Source organism: Chinchilla lanigera, unplaced genomic scaffold (genome assembly GCF_000276665.1).
Source record: "Chinchilla lanigera isolate Chin_1 unplaced genomic scaffold, ChiLan1.0 scaffold00074, whole genome shotgun sequence".
NCBI classification, from domain to species: domain Eukaryota; kingdom Metazoa; phylum Chordata; class Mammalia; order Rodentia; family Chinchillidae; genus Chinchilla; species Chinchilla lanigera.
The window spans coordinates 137,024-151,551 of record NW_004955475.1 but is presented as its reverse complement, the minus strand read 5'-3'; the positions used below and the strand labels follow the sequence as shown (position 1 = coordinate 151,551).

Below are 14,528 nucleotides of genomic sequence, written 5' to 3'. Positions count from 1 at the left end.
GGTTTTTCTCCGGTACCGGGAACCGAACTCACGACCTTGCGCTTGCTAGGCAGGCACTTTTGCCGCTGAGCTAAATCCCCAGCCCCTCTTTCTTTCTTTTGAGACAAGGTCTCACTCTGTAGTTCAGGCTAGCCAGGACTCACTATGTAGCCCAGGCTGGCCTCGAACTCTCAGTGACCCACCTGCCTCAGCCTTCCGAGTTCTGGGATTACAGGTGTGCACCACCAATTCAGCTTGGATTTTCTTTTAAAACTGCATGTGCAGAGAAATTAAGAACTCCATTTCCAGATAATAGAGAGGCATTATAAATATGTTTAAAAAGCATATTAGGTTTGAGAAGGCTGAAAATTATTCATAATACACAAACACTCAGACTTTCACTCTCATACACATGTAACAGCCCACAAAATCACATTTATCATTACCCTAAGGTACATACATACACGCACACGGATGAACTCTTAAACACTGACAAATAGATACATATGAACAAACCTACTCACATACACTGTCATTCACAAGCAGACACACAGATACCCAGTGTCTGGTATCTCACCTAATCAAAGTTTCATAACTCAAGTGAGTACACAGTGGCATGTCTATATTGTCACATATACACACACTGACACTTAGATTCAAAGTCACCTTACGTATGCCAGCATGCGCACACACACTTGAACCCTACCACCCTCTATGCACACATAGATAGGTACACACAGAATTCCCCTCAGATACCTACCTACAGATATACTTACATGGAGAAAAACCCAAACCCTCTCTTATAGATCAAGCGTACTCACCAAAACAGTTATATACATCCTGGCGCATATACACACGTGCCCATTCACACATGAACCCTCACGCATCACAGATAGAGGTTCACACTGTTTCTTTTCCTGTCTGTTTCTCTCTGACACACACACACACACCATACACACTTACTTTAGCAATATGCAAGTACAACCACACGCAAAAATAAACATTGCCCCTGTATGCAGACATTTTCACATAGACACTTGCACATTGGCAAACTTGTACGTGCATAACAATTTTCTCACACACATGCACACACATACACTTACTGATATATGCATTCTGCAACAGGCGTACACCCGGGGGTAGATCTGCTCACCAACACAGACCAGCTAATTTCTGCAGGGCTATGTGAATATATGAGCAGAATTGCCCAGCTGGTGGGCACTTGCCTTAGCAAGGGATGGAGCAAGAAGAGCTCTAGATGGCTGCGGAAAAATGGAAGTTATAAATTTTTTTATCATTTCCTATTGAAACATCCCAGATAGTCTGATTATTACTTTGCTACGTGTTTATTGTCAGTGAGGTTTTCTGGTTTGGCTTATACCTACATGTAAAGTATTTTTCTTTTAATTTGATCTTGTTCTTGTTTTTCCACAATTTTTTCTACAGAAATAGAAAGTTTAGGGGCTAGAAAGTAGCTCAGATGGTAGAGCACTTGCCTGATATGCAAAGGTCCTCGGTTGATCCTCGCTGCCACTACCAAAAAAGGAAAACAGAAACCCAAAAAGAGGAGGATGAGGAAAGGTTATGATTATTGTTATTGCAGACTACAGGTTGTACAGCTTGAGTATCTTTTATCCAAAATGTTTGGGACCCAAAGTGCTTCAGATTTGGGATTTTCTTAAATTTTTGAAATATTTACATATAGATAGCTACATAGATAGATACATAAATAGATGGATAGATAGATAGATATCCTGGGGATGAGACCCACATCTGAACGCAAAATTCCTTTGTGTTTCTGTATACATCTTAGATACATAGTCTGAAGGTAATCTTATACCATATATTTAGTGTACCTGTGTTTTGACTATAACCTGTCACAAGAGATGAGATGGGGAATTTTCCACTTGTGGTGTCATGTACATGCTCAAAATTTTTCAGGTTTTGGAACATTTCAGAGTTCAGATTTTTTGATTAAGAATGCCCAATCTGTATTATATAGCATTCAGTGTTTTCAACAGAAATATTTTGTTAATTTTCTTGATCACTGCTTCTTTATAAAAATAAATTTTTATTATACAGCATGTGTATCTAACCTTTTGACTTATCTGGGCTGCACTGAGTAAAAAGGAATTGTCTTGGGCCATATATAAAATATAATATAATTAATATATATTATATAAGTAACAAAATTTTCTTTTTTTCTGTATTTTAACTTACTAAATTATTTTATTAAATAACACAAGAAATCCAAGTTTAACAATGAAATAAGAAAACTTACATTCCTGCTTAATAACAATAAACACCTGTCATCACAGGTACATACATATGAAGGTAGGCTGAAATACTGTTATTGGTAACTTCTGTGTTTTACACTCCAAGTCACACAAGGGCAATCAGTGTGCAATTTAGTTATGAATTATATCTCTAAAAAACACAACAATACCAAAAGTTTACAATTTTGTGGGGCCGTATTACTAGCTGTCTCAGGGAGCATGCAGCCAGCTTATAGCCTGTGATTTGGACAGGCTTGAAATAGAGCATTTCAAACACAAAGTAGGAGGAGCACTGTAGTGAATTTCAGTATACCCAATGCCAAAATTCAGCAATTATCAACTCAGAACCAGTCTTGTTTTGCCTATAACCCTGCCCATCTTTTTCACTCTCCAGTATCCTGAAGTATATCTAATTACATCATTTTATTCATAAGTTGTTTCTGTTTTAAAAGCATCTGTTTCTAAAAGACAAGACTCCTTAAAAACATATTATTTTTATTATTTTTTGGTTTGTTGATTTACATGTTATTAGCATCTGCTCTTAAAATTAGTCAAATCTGGTTCTTGGTGGTATTTCATAATTAACCTTTTGTTTTTAGGTAAAAATATTTGTCAGCAAATGAATGAAGCCTGACAAAAGTTTAATTGAATTGATTCATAAAAGGCAAGTTTGGGCTTTGATGTTTTTGTTTCTGAATGTTGCCTAAAGAATGCAGAGAAAAATCAGTTTTCATAAGTTATGAAGTTCTCCTGTCCCTTTCAATAGAAAGATTCCAGGGTTGGGTGTAGGTCTGTGGTGGAGTGCTTGGAAAAGAGAGGGAGGGAGAGAGAGAGAGAGAGAGAGAGAGAGAGAGAGAGAGAGAGAGAGAGAGAGAGAGAGAGAATCTTTTATGAGATAGAACATTTTTAGATGGGGCTCAACCAGCCAATGACTGGGTTGCACAATTAATGAGCAAAATCTAAGCTGTCCTTCCCAGTAAAATCTCACATGCCAGCAGTTTGCAGAGAAATCGTCCATACTATATTTAGGACCAGTGAAATAAAGACAATAGGAAAGGAGATACTTTCAATTATTTCTGATGATAGGTCGAACGACACTGAGAAAACACTAACTTGGAAGATTACTGACTGAAAAATGCATCACTTTATACTGATGCATCTGTGGATGCTTTCTGACTGCGCTTAGTTTATAGTTCTACATAGAAACCCTGAAGAGAAATGCAAAAAATATCAACATAAACTAAGGCTGAAACATGCAAACTGATACATGAATATTTTGAAACATTGTGGAATCTCTGCATAAGTCTATAGGCTGATGCTGCTGTTGTAATGGCAGAAAGTTTGTTTTGATAACAGAGATTCACTCACCTGTAAAAATTTACCTGTAGGTCTAATTTTCACAGAAAATAATGCTGCGTGAATTTAACTAAATCTAAGATATGCCCCACCTGTTTTTAAGCTTTCTGTGAAGTTATTGGGATCAGTAAACCTTTCTCTGTTGTTTAAAGCTAAGTGTGTGGAAATATTGTAAACAATTTATGAGCTAAAAAATGTAAGCATTTCTTTGAAAATGATTCTAACTTTGCAGATTTGATGCTTACTGGCTCCAACAAATGGTTTTTTGAGCAAAAGAATAAAGTTATATTGAAATATCTGAGGACATTTAAAAATATTGTATTTGGAGGATTCAGTACTGACAAAGTTTATACATTTGAAGGAAAATTTCAACTTAGGAGAAGTGAGGTCAAGTATGGTTCCCTGAGTAATATTTACTTGGTGTTACAATTTGAATGCAAAAGATTTCTTAAGATGTATTGAGCAGTGCTCACTTCGGCAGCACATATACTGAGATGTATTGAGCAATGTCTGTGTCTACTTAGGGGAAATCTCTGTCATTATTTTGAACTATTCAAAATGAAAATTTTCTCTTGGATCAAAAATGCATGAGTAGAACCCAGGCATGGTGGCGCATGCCTGTAATCCCAGCACTTAGGAGGCTGAGGCAGGAGGATCATTGCGAGTTCGAGGCCAGCCTGGGCTACAAAGTGAGCTCAAGGCCAGCCTGAACTGCATAGTGAGACCCTGTCTCAAAAAGACAGAAAAAAAAATGCATGAGTGTTACAAGAAATTTCAACATCACATTTGACTGAAAGCAAAGAAAGAGGTGGTAGATTTAAAGAAACTTCCCTCTGAAGCACAAAACTGAGCGACTGAATAATTCAAATTCTGATTATTGAGGAGAAAGATTTATCAGCAAAAATTATATGTATCACAATCCCATCCAGTGGCCCCCAAGCTTGTGTTTTTGAGGTGAGCTCTGCTGACCTATAGAACCGTACAGCTATGTTTCACACATTCAAGCTGAGTGCATAGGACTCAGGGAAAAATGTGTCTGAATAACCTGCATGGATTGGGTCTTACTTTCAACAACATGGCTTTCAAGTTCAAGAAGTGACAGGTCACGATGGACGTTTATATCGTGTCAGAACCACCAGTTGTTATTTACTTCATTTGTTTGGTTTGGATTTTTACTAAGAAGCAAAATACCTTGATATGGAAGATCTATGCTCAGCACTACCCGGCTTACCAAATCAAGATTAAAATGATCAAAAATGAGTCAAACAACCATAAAATAAATCAAGGCACTCATGACCAAAGGCTCAGAAGAAATGACTATGGATGTTGACCACTATAAATCTGCATTAGTGAATTAAAAATTATGTTCTTAGAAGTGAGCTTAAGTGTATCATGAAAAAATTCTGAAAAGATTTCATTTGAAAATTGTACACAAATTCAGTATTTAATAACTTTGAAACCCCTGCATTTTTGTTTTTTTTTCTCTACGGTTGCATAATATGGAAAAATGTAACCAAGCCCTACTACCTTTAAATCATTTTGATTTTACTCCAGTGTACCATACAAACATTTCACTTTCGCTGGATGCTGTACTGTGAATGCCCTAACACACTCATAGCTAGTCACATCGTATGGAAACAGTAGCACACACAGACAGGTGCAAATGGGCACGTGTGTACTTGAAGATTCAAATTTTTATTCACATCCAGACTTACACCAGTTAATAAGCAGAACCAGGTGCTTACACACACACACACACAGGTGTACCTGACTTTCTATAGAAATATAGTCCTAAGCAGAGACACACTCACAGTTCAAGAACACTTGTGGGAACATATACAGATAAATTGCACGGACTTACACACTTTTCAGACATAACCTGCAAGTATAGACATAAGACTTGACATTCAGACATAGGTCAAGTCCAGCTCACATTCTACAGATTCATTCATTCCCCTGCTGCATACTGGCTCTTACACTAAGAGATTAAATCCCATTATTTTATACAAAGTCATTCTTACAAATCTGCTGTAGTGCACAGATATACGCACAAAGCACAGACATGTTCATGAATATGGGCACATTATTAGGGCTCCCTGCTACATGCAGAGAAGCAAGCAGGCATGGGGAGCAATGCAGACTCATGCAAACACACTCACTAGCCACCAATGCTTATAAATACAGACAGACACAAATCTTCAGATGCACCCACGCTTTTATACCTACACATACACTCACACAGCACCTTAACACACAGCCATGTAGATACAAACCCTTTACACACACACGCGCACACACACACACACACACACACACTTACCTGTATTATCATATGTAAACCTGGATACCAACCTTCTGACATTTATAGACACAACAGAGATTCACATGCACACGTTTACATACTAACAATTACAAACCTGTTTCCATGGCCAGATGAAAACACAGTGGCATACACACACACACAGATAGAAGCATGCTTCCATATACAGACACATCAGCAATTCAGACACTACACTACCACACTCACAGACACTACACTACCATAGATACAGGTGTGTGCATTCATGCGCAGGAGAGTGAGTACTGGGAAATATATACACAGAGCCCACCTCCTTCCACACACCTGACACATACTGCCTTTCCACACATATGTTGTTTTATGTGCACACTGGGACACATACAAGTATAAGCACGCTTTCATGTATATACACAGTCTTACATACATGCAGGAAAAGCTCATTTTCTCACACATACATAAGGACAGAGGCAAGGGGACAGATATGCACATGGAAATCCCCTTTGTACTTGCAGATAGATACACAGTGTTACACCCTGGAGAAAATAATTATAATAATAATTATGAGAGGAATCATTATTGCTAGGTACTGTTCTAATCACTTATCCTATATTAACTCATCTGAGCCTCACCCTGAGATAGGTAAGTATTGTTACCTTCACATTACAGGTAAGACATTGTGGTTTTGCTGAGTTTAGGTGACTTGCCCAATGCCCTTAGCTATAAATGGCAGAACTAGGATTCAAATCCAAAAGCTGTCTCCAGAGACCTTGCAGATCCAATTTACTCACATGTAGAAATAAATAGCACAAGTATGTACACACATGAGCCAGCTCCAGCTCCTGTTTACTCAGACATTTAGGTACAAGTGCTCATCCCCACACCCAGTCACATATTTGGACAAACATGGAGATGTTCACATTATAGACATTTTAGCTGAGATATATATGTCTGAGAAAATATATATCTATATATACATTCATATACATGCCCACAATCACAAATGCTACCCAGACACACAGATACCACTGAGCACACAAAACATCCAGATAAATCCACACACACACCTACAGATACTCCCACATTTTCACATACACTCACCATCTAAATACAGCCAAACATATACACTATCCATATACCCACATGCACATCCACCCAGATTCTCTTAGATCCCACTTACCTATATATTCTCTCACACTTATACCACTTGGACACACCCTTTCTCTCTGTGTCATACAATGTCCAGAGAGAAGAACACATATCCTACTTAGATATACCTACACTCTCACATACACCAACCCAGATACAATGTTGCCTCAGTTTCATGAACTTAATTTGTTCCACAATTTTGGAAGAGATGGCTACGTTTGTGTTTGTGTGGGAAAGATGAAGATGGCCATGGTCATGTTTGTCACCTGGTATAGAGTTTGCAAACAAAAACAAAATTTTGCCAAACACTTTTGTTTGTCAACCAAATTGTTGTCGAGCAAAAGCGTTTGTGAACAGGAACCACTGTCTACACCCACTCTCCTCATATACACCATTCAGATACGGGCACTTTCATACATATACTTGATGCCAATATACCCACAGTCTCAAATACTCCTACCCTTATGTATGTGTGCCTCAAATACACCTACACTCACAGGCACTCCAACTACATATAGCCTCACTTACACAAATTTCCAACTCAATATACCCAATTACCAAATACTCAATATACCCAATTACCAAATTACCCAATTATCCACTCTCACATACAGTACTCAGATGCATTCAAATTTATACCCCTAACTCAGAGCCCTCATACCCATCCCAGGTGTACCTACACAGTATCAAGACACACCCAAAATAGCACAAACACACACCTTCCAAGGCACTACACTTAGATATACCCCACCCAGATATTCAGTCTCAAATTCCCAACCCAAATATGTGTGAGTGTGCACGTGTGCACGTGAGTGCACACACACACACACACACACACCACTTGGATATCCACCTACACATCATACAGGGAACCCACACCCATATGCAAATTTTACCCATATGTACACCCACACTCTCTCATGTTCTCTGTTTTTCTGTCTCTCACTCTGACACATACACGTTAAACATAGCCCCTACTCAGATACATCCACCCAATCCAGTTATACCCAAACTCTCATACTGCGTCTAGACACACGTACACATTTCTCCCATCATACACATCCATGTACACACAGCTACCGTACTCAGAAACACCTATATTTTCTCTTACGCACACACATACATACACACACACACAACAGATCACTCTTCTTAATCACCATCATCCAGATCTGCCTGCACTCCAAACACAAAATGCACATATACGCTTTCATATACATCCTCCACATCTCACCCAAATACATCTCCACACACCCTCCACAGACACATCCAATTACATATATGCATGCGCTCTGCGTTCACTTACGTATGCCCAAATTCTCTTTCCTACACATATGTAAAATCACCCAATCACACACTTCCACTGCTTAGAACACTGTGCTCTGACACAGACGGCTACACACCATCTGGGTATTCCCACACTTCACATACACCAATACACTCACACTCCCTCATATACATATTTTATCCAGAAACACCCACAGTCTCTCTTACACACACATGTATACAGACACACTATCAAACACATATGCTATCCAAATAACCTCCCACTCTCTTGCACCACACAAATATACACATACCACATCCCCTCAAGTATATATAATCTATATCTCTATATATGTTCATATATATTTTTACCCAATCAATGCAAACTGTCATTCATACCACCCTCAACCCAAACAGATCAATTTACATACACCCATATTCACCTTGCCCCTCTCAAATTAAGCCAAATATCTCAATGCACATCCTACCCAGAAACATGCTCTCTCTTACACACACACACACCTCATATCTCTGCTTAATCTCTCCGCTAGATCTCTCTTTACATCTCTTTCCTAAGATCTATGTCTATATCAATATCTATATCTACATCTACATCTATCTGTCTTCATTTATTTGTACACATTCACATCTAGATTTGGTGGCATAATTTGGATGCTTTCTATGAAAACTATTTACCAATCCTAGACACTATACAATGCCATTCTTCCCTAGGCCTTTAATGGTGAGGGGAAGGGAAGGGAGGTCCTTCTGTTTCAAGGAATCCTTCTCTATTTATTTATTTATTTTTTTGGTTTTTTTTGGTTTTTCTCCGGTACCGGGAACCAAACTCATGACCTTGCGCTTGCCAGGCAGGCGCTTTTGCCACTGAGCTAAATCCCCAGCCCCAAGGAATCCTTCTCTAAAGAGGTCATGGGCCCCCGATTGATCCCTACTTCTTAGGTGTAAATGATGACAGGAATTATCCTGGGGGTAACCACAAAAGTCTAGCACATGGTCAAAGTCAGAAAGGCCCCAGAAGTGAGGTCATGACTGTTCAGGTGTCATAGCTTACCAATATGTAGGATGTCTACAAGTTGTTACAAACTTATGCAGCCTATTAGAATATCACTGACTCTTAGACATGCATAGAAATACACGCTTAGGTGCATACAGAATCACAAAAACTCGTAAGAACCCTCTCGGTGATAAGGCTCATCTGCACAGGACCAAGGCCAAGTCTTTCTCACATACCATCAGACAGGCACATGAAAAAATACCTTCACTCACCCATACACATAGGAACCCTCATAGCAATGCGTATGTACACTGTACTTGATCACACATGTAGAAATCAATTTACTCTTAAACACAGGCATTGATATATGACACACATTCACATGGCATAATGCTCATGGATGATGACACACATTCACTCACAAATTCAGGTACACATACCTAGTTTCACATGGCCACAGACAAGCAGAATCACACCTACAGAGCTGATGAATAAACATGGACACAGAAGGCAAGCTCCTAAGTATGCTTACACATCCTCAGACATAACCATACAAGCATATTTACACACACATGCCTGTGTGGGTGTACTCACATACAAACAACCAGATATGCATACATTTGCTAATGAGATGATGTATACATATACAGACATTCTAACACATAGACTTGTATGCAAAATTGAGCAAGTACATCTATAAGTACATTTACATGACAGATATATACATTAATTCATTCTCACATGCACATAATCAGATGTGGAAACACAAATATACTTGCAAAACATACACTGTCATAGCCAGATATGTACACCATGTACGTTCGCACACCCATAATAAGAAACCACACAAATGAAAGAAGAATCATTTACACATATTCTACAGATAGATTTGGACACAAAGGTATGTTTACACACATGGATGTATGCTCTTGCACACACCTGCTCACCTGCATAGGATTGATGCACACTCATCACAGACACATGCAAAGACTTCTGTAGATATATCCACACAATGAAACACTCTTATCAGCTGAGAGTAACATGTACATACATTGTTCTGCAATATGTGACCCAGAATAAAGATAAATACAAACACACAAGTGCAAATAATTAGAACTACACAAACAGGTGTATTCACACACCTGTACACTCAGATACACACACAGGCATATTCACACACAATTAAATAGGCATATGCCTATTATATGCACATACTCAGGCATTCATATATATCAGTATCTATAACCACATATGCACACACAATCATTCTCAGGCATATTCAAGCACATATTCACACTCGCACTCAGAAGTCCAAACAAAACACATAATGAGACACATGCACCTAAGTATTATGAAATGTAGTCACTCATGCATACAATTATTAGATATGCACTCACCCATAATGGTGTTATATACACATGTACCCATCTATGCACACAGGCTTATGAGTGTGTATGGGTGTATAATATATGGTAGCACATACTCCCACAGCTGTATTCATACACATAGCTCAATGTGCATACATAAGTATACTCACAAAATATATTTTTATTCATATAGCCTCCCCTAGCCATACAATTAGTTCTCTTTTTACTAGTGTGTCACCTATACTCACATATCTTGAATTGGATACAGACACATAGGCTTGTCTATAGACAGTGTGCACTTAAAACATGCACACAGAGATATATACACAATTTGAAGTGCTAGAGAATCCACACAGACACTCACACACAGGCTTACTCACATAAATACATGACAAGCACACCCACACCACATACCATACAAGCACATTCATATACACACACCTTCTACATAAATGAGCATGCACTTACATATCTTTAAACTCACAAACACACCATTTAAATGTGTACACATTCACAAGCACCTATGGGCATATATGAACACATACAAGCAGGTAGAAATAGGCAGTCACTTAGTTGGGCACGAATACCCAAGCATTCTGAAACCTACACCGTCATATACATATAAATAGGCATATACACTCAAAGGCAAATTGATACCATGCATATACAACCAGACATTCAGTGGGCCTATAGTCTCAGAGAAACACACACTTGGGTCAGAATCCAACATGCCTATTTGCTCACCCAGACAAGCAAAGTCATGCCTACCCCTCTGTACACACACCAGCCTACCCAGACACCCACACACTCCCACACACCATCACATGACCTACTCACAACACTTAGACTCACACCCCCGAACAATCCCATGAACAGACATGCACACACAGACTACACACAGCCACACATTTTCAATCACACATATACACCTACACTCAGACCCAGATGCCCCAGGCTGTGCTTTTTGCCTTCCACACCAAATGCCTCTTCAAAAAAGTCTATGTTTCAAGGCCCTAGCCCTCCCTGCTCTCACAGAGAGGGTCTTCTGGGGCTCAGTCTTTCCCCTCCTCCTGCTTCTCCTGTGCTCCTGGCCCCTCACTCAGTGTTCCACCATATCTCCACTCCCAGAAACCAGCCAGCAGACCCCACTTTTACCCCATCCCAGGCTCTAGATAAGCAACTCCCTGGGATTCATTCCCCACAGATCTGGCTGCTGCATAGGCCACACCCCAGCTCTACCTGAAGCCCTGTGATCTTAGAAGCTTCAGCCTTGTCTCCAGACCATGCCAACCACTGACCACAGGCAAATTCTTGCCAAGTCTCCCCTCAACAGAGAGACACATATCAGGGCCAGGAATGCAGCAGGTTACAAATCAGGCCTCTGCTGGCTCACAGGGGCTCAATCCTGTGTGTGTATGTGTGTGTGTGTGTGTGTGTGCGTGTGTGTGTCTGTGTGTCTGTGTGTACAGAGGCAAGTGCAGGGAAAGAAGCCTGGAGTGGGGTGAAAATGAGAGACTGCCTATAACTACCTCTTATCATGGTGTACAAATAAGAAATAACAACGTAGCGTTGCTTTTGCCTTGCCCTACTTCCCATCCCCCCATTTACCCACCTGCTGCCTTCCTCAGATCTATTGAGACCCTGGAGAGCACCTCCCCCAAAATGATCAACAGCAATATTAACCATGAACAATTAACAACAATACTGATCATAAGCTCTACTGGTATTGTTTCAGTGCCACCTCTATGCACATCCCTTACTTACATGCACCAACTTATTTAATCCCTCCACACACTCATGAAGGAAGAGTTACCAATCTCTCCTACAGATGGAGAAACTGAGGTTCAATAAGTGGCATGCTTCCATTGGAGTTGCAGAGCTATTAGTTGGGGTATTTGTCCCTGTAGAATCCTTGTTCTCCATGTACCATTTTTTTCTGCCATTCTAGATATAGGGGACATCTGGCCACCATGCACAAGGCCATAAGATCTGGAGGTCCCAGACACAACATGGGTATCTGAGACAGCCATGTGATGGAAGTTGGATCCCACACTATGGGGACAAGCATATTGTGCCTGGCCCCTCTCAGACCCAGGCTGTCAGGTGATTTGGTCCTTGCCCTCTCAGAGCTATCAGGCAGCTTAGGGTCTGAAGTGTTCCCCACCGCCACCTCACCTTCCTTTAACCCTACAGTGATTTCCTCCCACAGCTGGGAACCACAGCATATCTTCCATTGTGAGGGAGCAAAAGTCTGTGCTACCTGTGGGGAGAGAGAGGAGAAGGAAGGGTAGAAAGGAAGAAAGCAGTCGGGGGTGGTCCGAGCTAGAAGCAGTTTCCCTATCTACCCATTTGCTGTGTACATACACACACACACACACACACACACACACACACACACACAGAGCAAACTGGCCAAGGAACCTGGAGGAAGGAGGGAGGGAGGGAGGGAGGGGGACAGAGAGAGAGAGAGAGAGAGAGAGAGAGAGAGAGAGAGAGAGAGAGAGAGAGAGAGACAGCAGCTGCAGGCATTGTGAGGGGAACACCACAGCTGGGCTCCCAGGAATCCCTCCATGGCTAGCACACAGGAAATATCAACACGGCTTTGTGCCCAAGCATGATCTTAATGATAAAAACAGACCCCATGCAGGTAAACAGGTGGTGGCTCCCTTTCTCATGGGACATTTGGGACTGGGGAAGATGAGTGAAGATAAGGAGTTTCTAGGCTTGAGTGTTCGAGTAGCTCCTGCTCCTATGATGGAGCAGAAAGAAAGAGAGGGGGAGAGGGAGAGGGAGAGGGAGAGGGAGAGGGAGAGAGAGAGCGAGAGAGAGCATGGCAGTGATGGAGACTCTGAAATATGTGTGGAGAGACAGAAGAGAAACTCCAGCCACCCATCCTTGGTGGAGGGATGCTGACTGCTTACCTGGGATCACTCAGCTGGGCTGTCTTGGAATCCAGAAAAGGGGCTCAAGCTGCCTCACCCAGGATAAACCACAGCCCAGGCCACATTGTGGGACCCTCAGTAATCTGGCTGTCAGTGACACTCCTGCTTCTGTTGCCGTGGATACAGCCGGACTGGTCTAAATCGCGGGCATCAGGGGAAGTAGGCACCGGAGGGGTGCGCTGGGCAGGGCTGGGGGTATTACGGAACGCCAGGTGGGCAGCACACAGCTTTGGGGTGCCCAACTAGCTGGCAGGTGGGGGCCCCAGCAGGTGCTTTCCCTACTACACGCTCCCACCCCCATCTTCATGCCACAGCTATGGTGGGAGGGGGGCCAGGGCTGGCCCCTGCACCCTTCTGCCAGCCTGGTCGCCACCCTCCCCCTCCCGTCTGCCTGCTGGCCGCCGCCTTTTGTCCTCAGAAGACACGGTCCCTGTGGGGCCTCTGCCAAGCCTCTAGCAGATGCTCAGGGTCTGAGGCTCCTCCCTGGGAGCACAGGGGGCACCGCTTGGGAGAGCCCCAGGTTGGGGAGGTCTCTCACCCAGGCTCCCCCGGCTCCCCAAGCGTGGTGGGGTTAGGAAGAGGTATGGATCCACAGCCAGAGGCAGCAGCAGAGGTGTTGGGGAGGGGATGGATGCCAGAAAGAGGAGGTGGGGTGGAGAGAGAGAGGTTGGCCTGATAGATGTGTCCCGGGTTTTAGATCCGGGTTGAGGAGGGTGGCTCAGAGCATTCGAGGGGGGTCCTGATGCAAGAGGAGGGCACAATGAGCCTACTGGAAGGATCTCCCAGCTTGGGTATCACCCCGGCTCACACAAATCCAGGTGCTAAGATGCTGGGGATACCCAGCCTAGACAGGGCATCAGTGGGGAGTCCTGGGCCCTAAAC

The 14,528-nt window shown here is 41.9% G+C and overlaps 1 protein-coding gene across 2 annotated transcripts in view; it reads right to left on the bottom strand.

Annotated features, from left to right (window-relative positions):
* Gpr173 (G protein-coupled receptor 173) overlaps window positions 1–14,313 on the bottom strand; it is a 21,432-nt gene extending 7,119 nt beyond the window's left edge. The window contains exons 1-2 of one of the 2 annotated variants that reach the window (XM_013502799.1): window positions 13,626–14,313; window positions 12,880–12,964 (exon numbers count right to left, since the gene is read on the bottom strand). The gene's annotated coding sequence lies outside the window, so the exon portion shown is untranslated. The remainder of the gene's footprint in view (window positions 1–12,879; window positions 12,965–13,625) is intronic. The other variant, XM_005401475.2, reaches the window with a different exon arrangement.
* Between the last annotated feature and the right edge of the window lie 215 nt (window positions 14,314–14,528).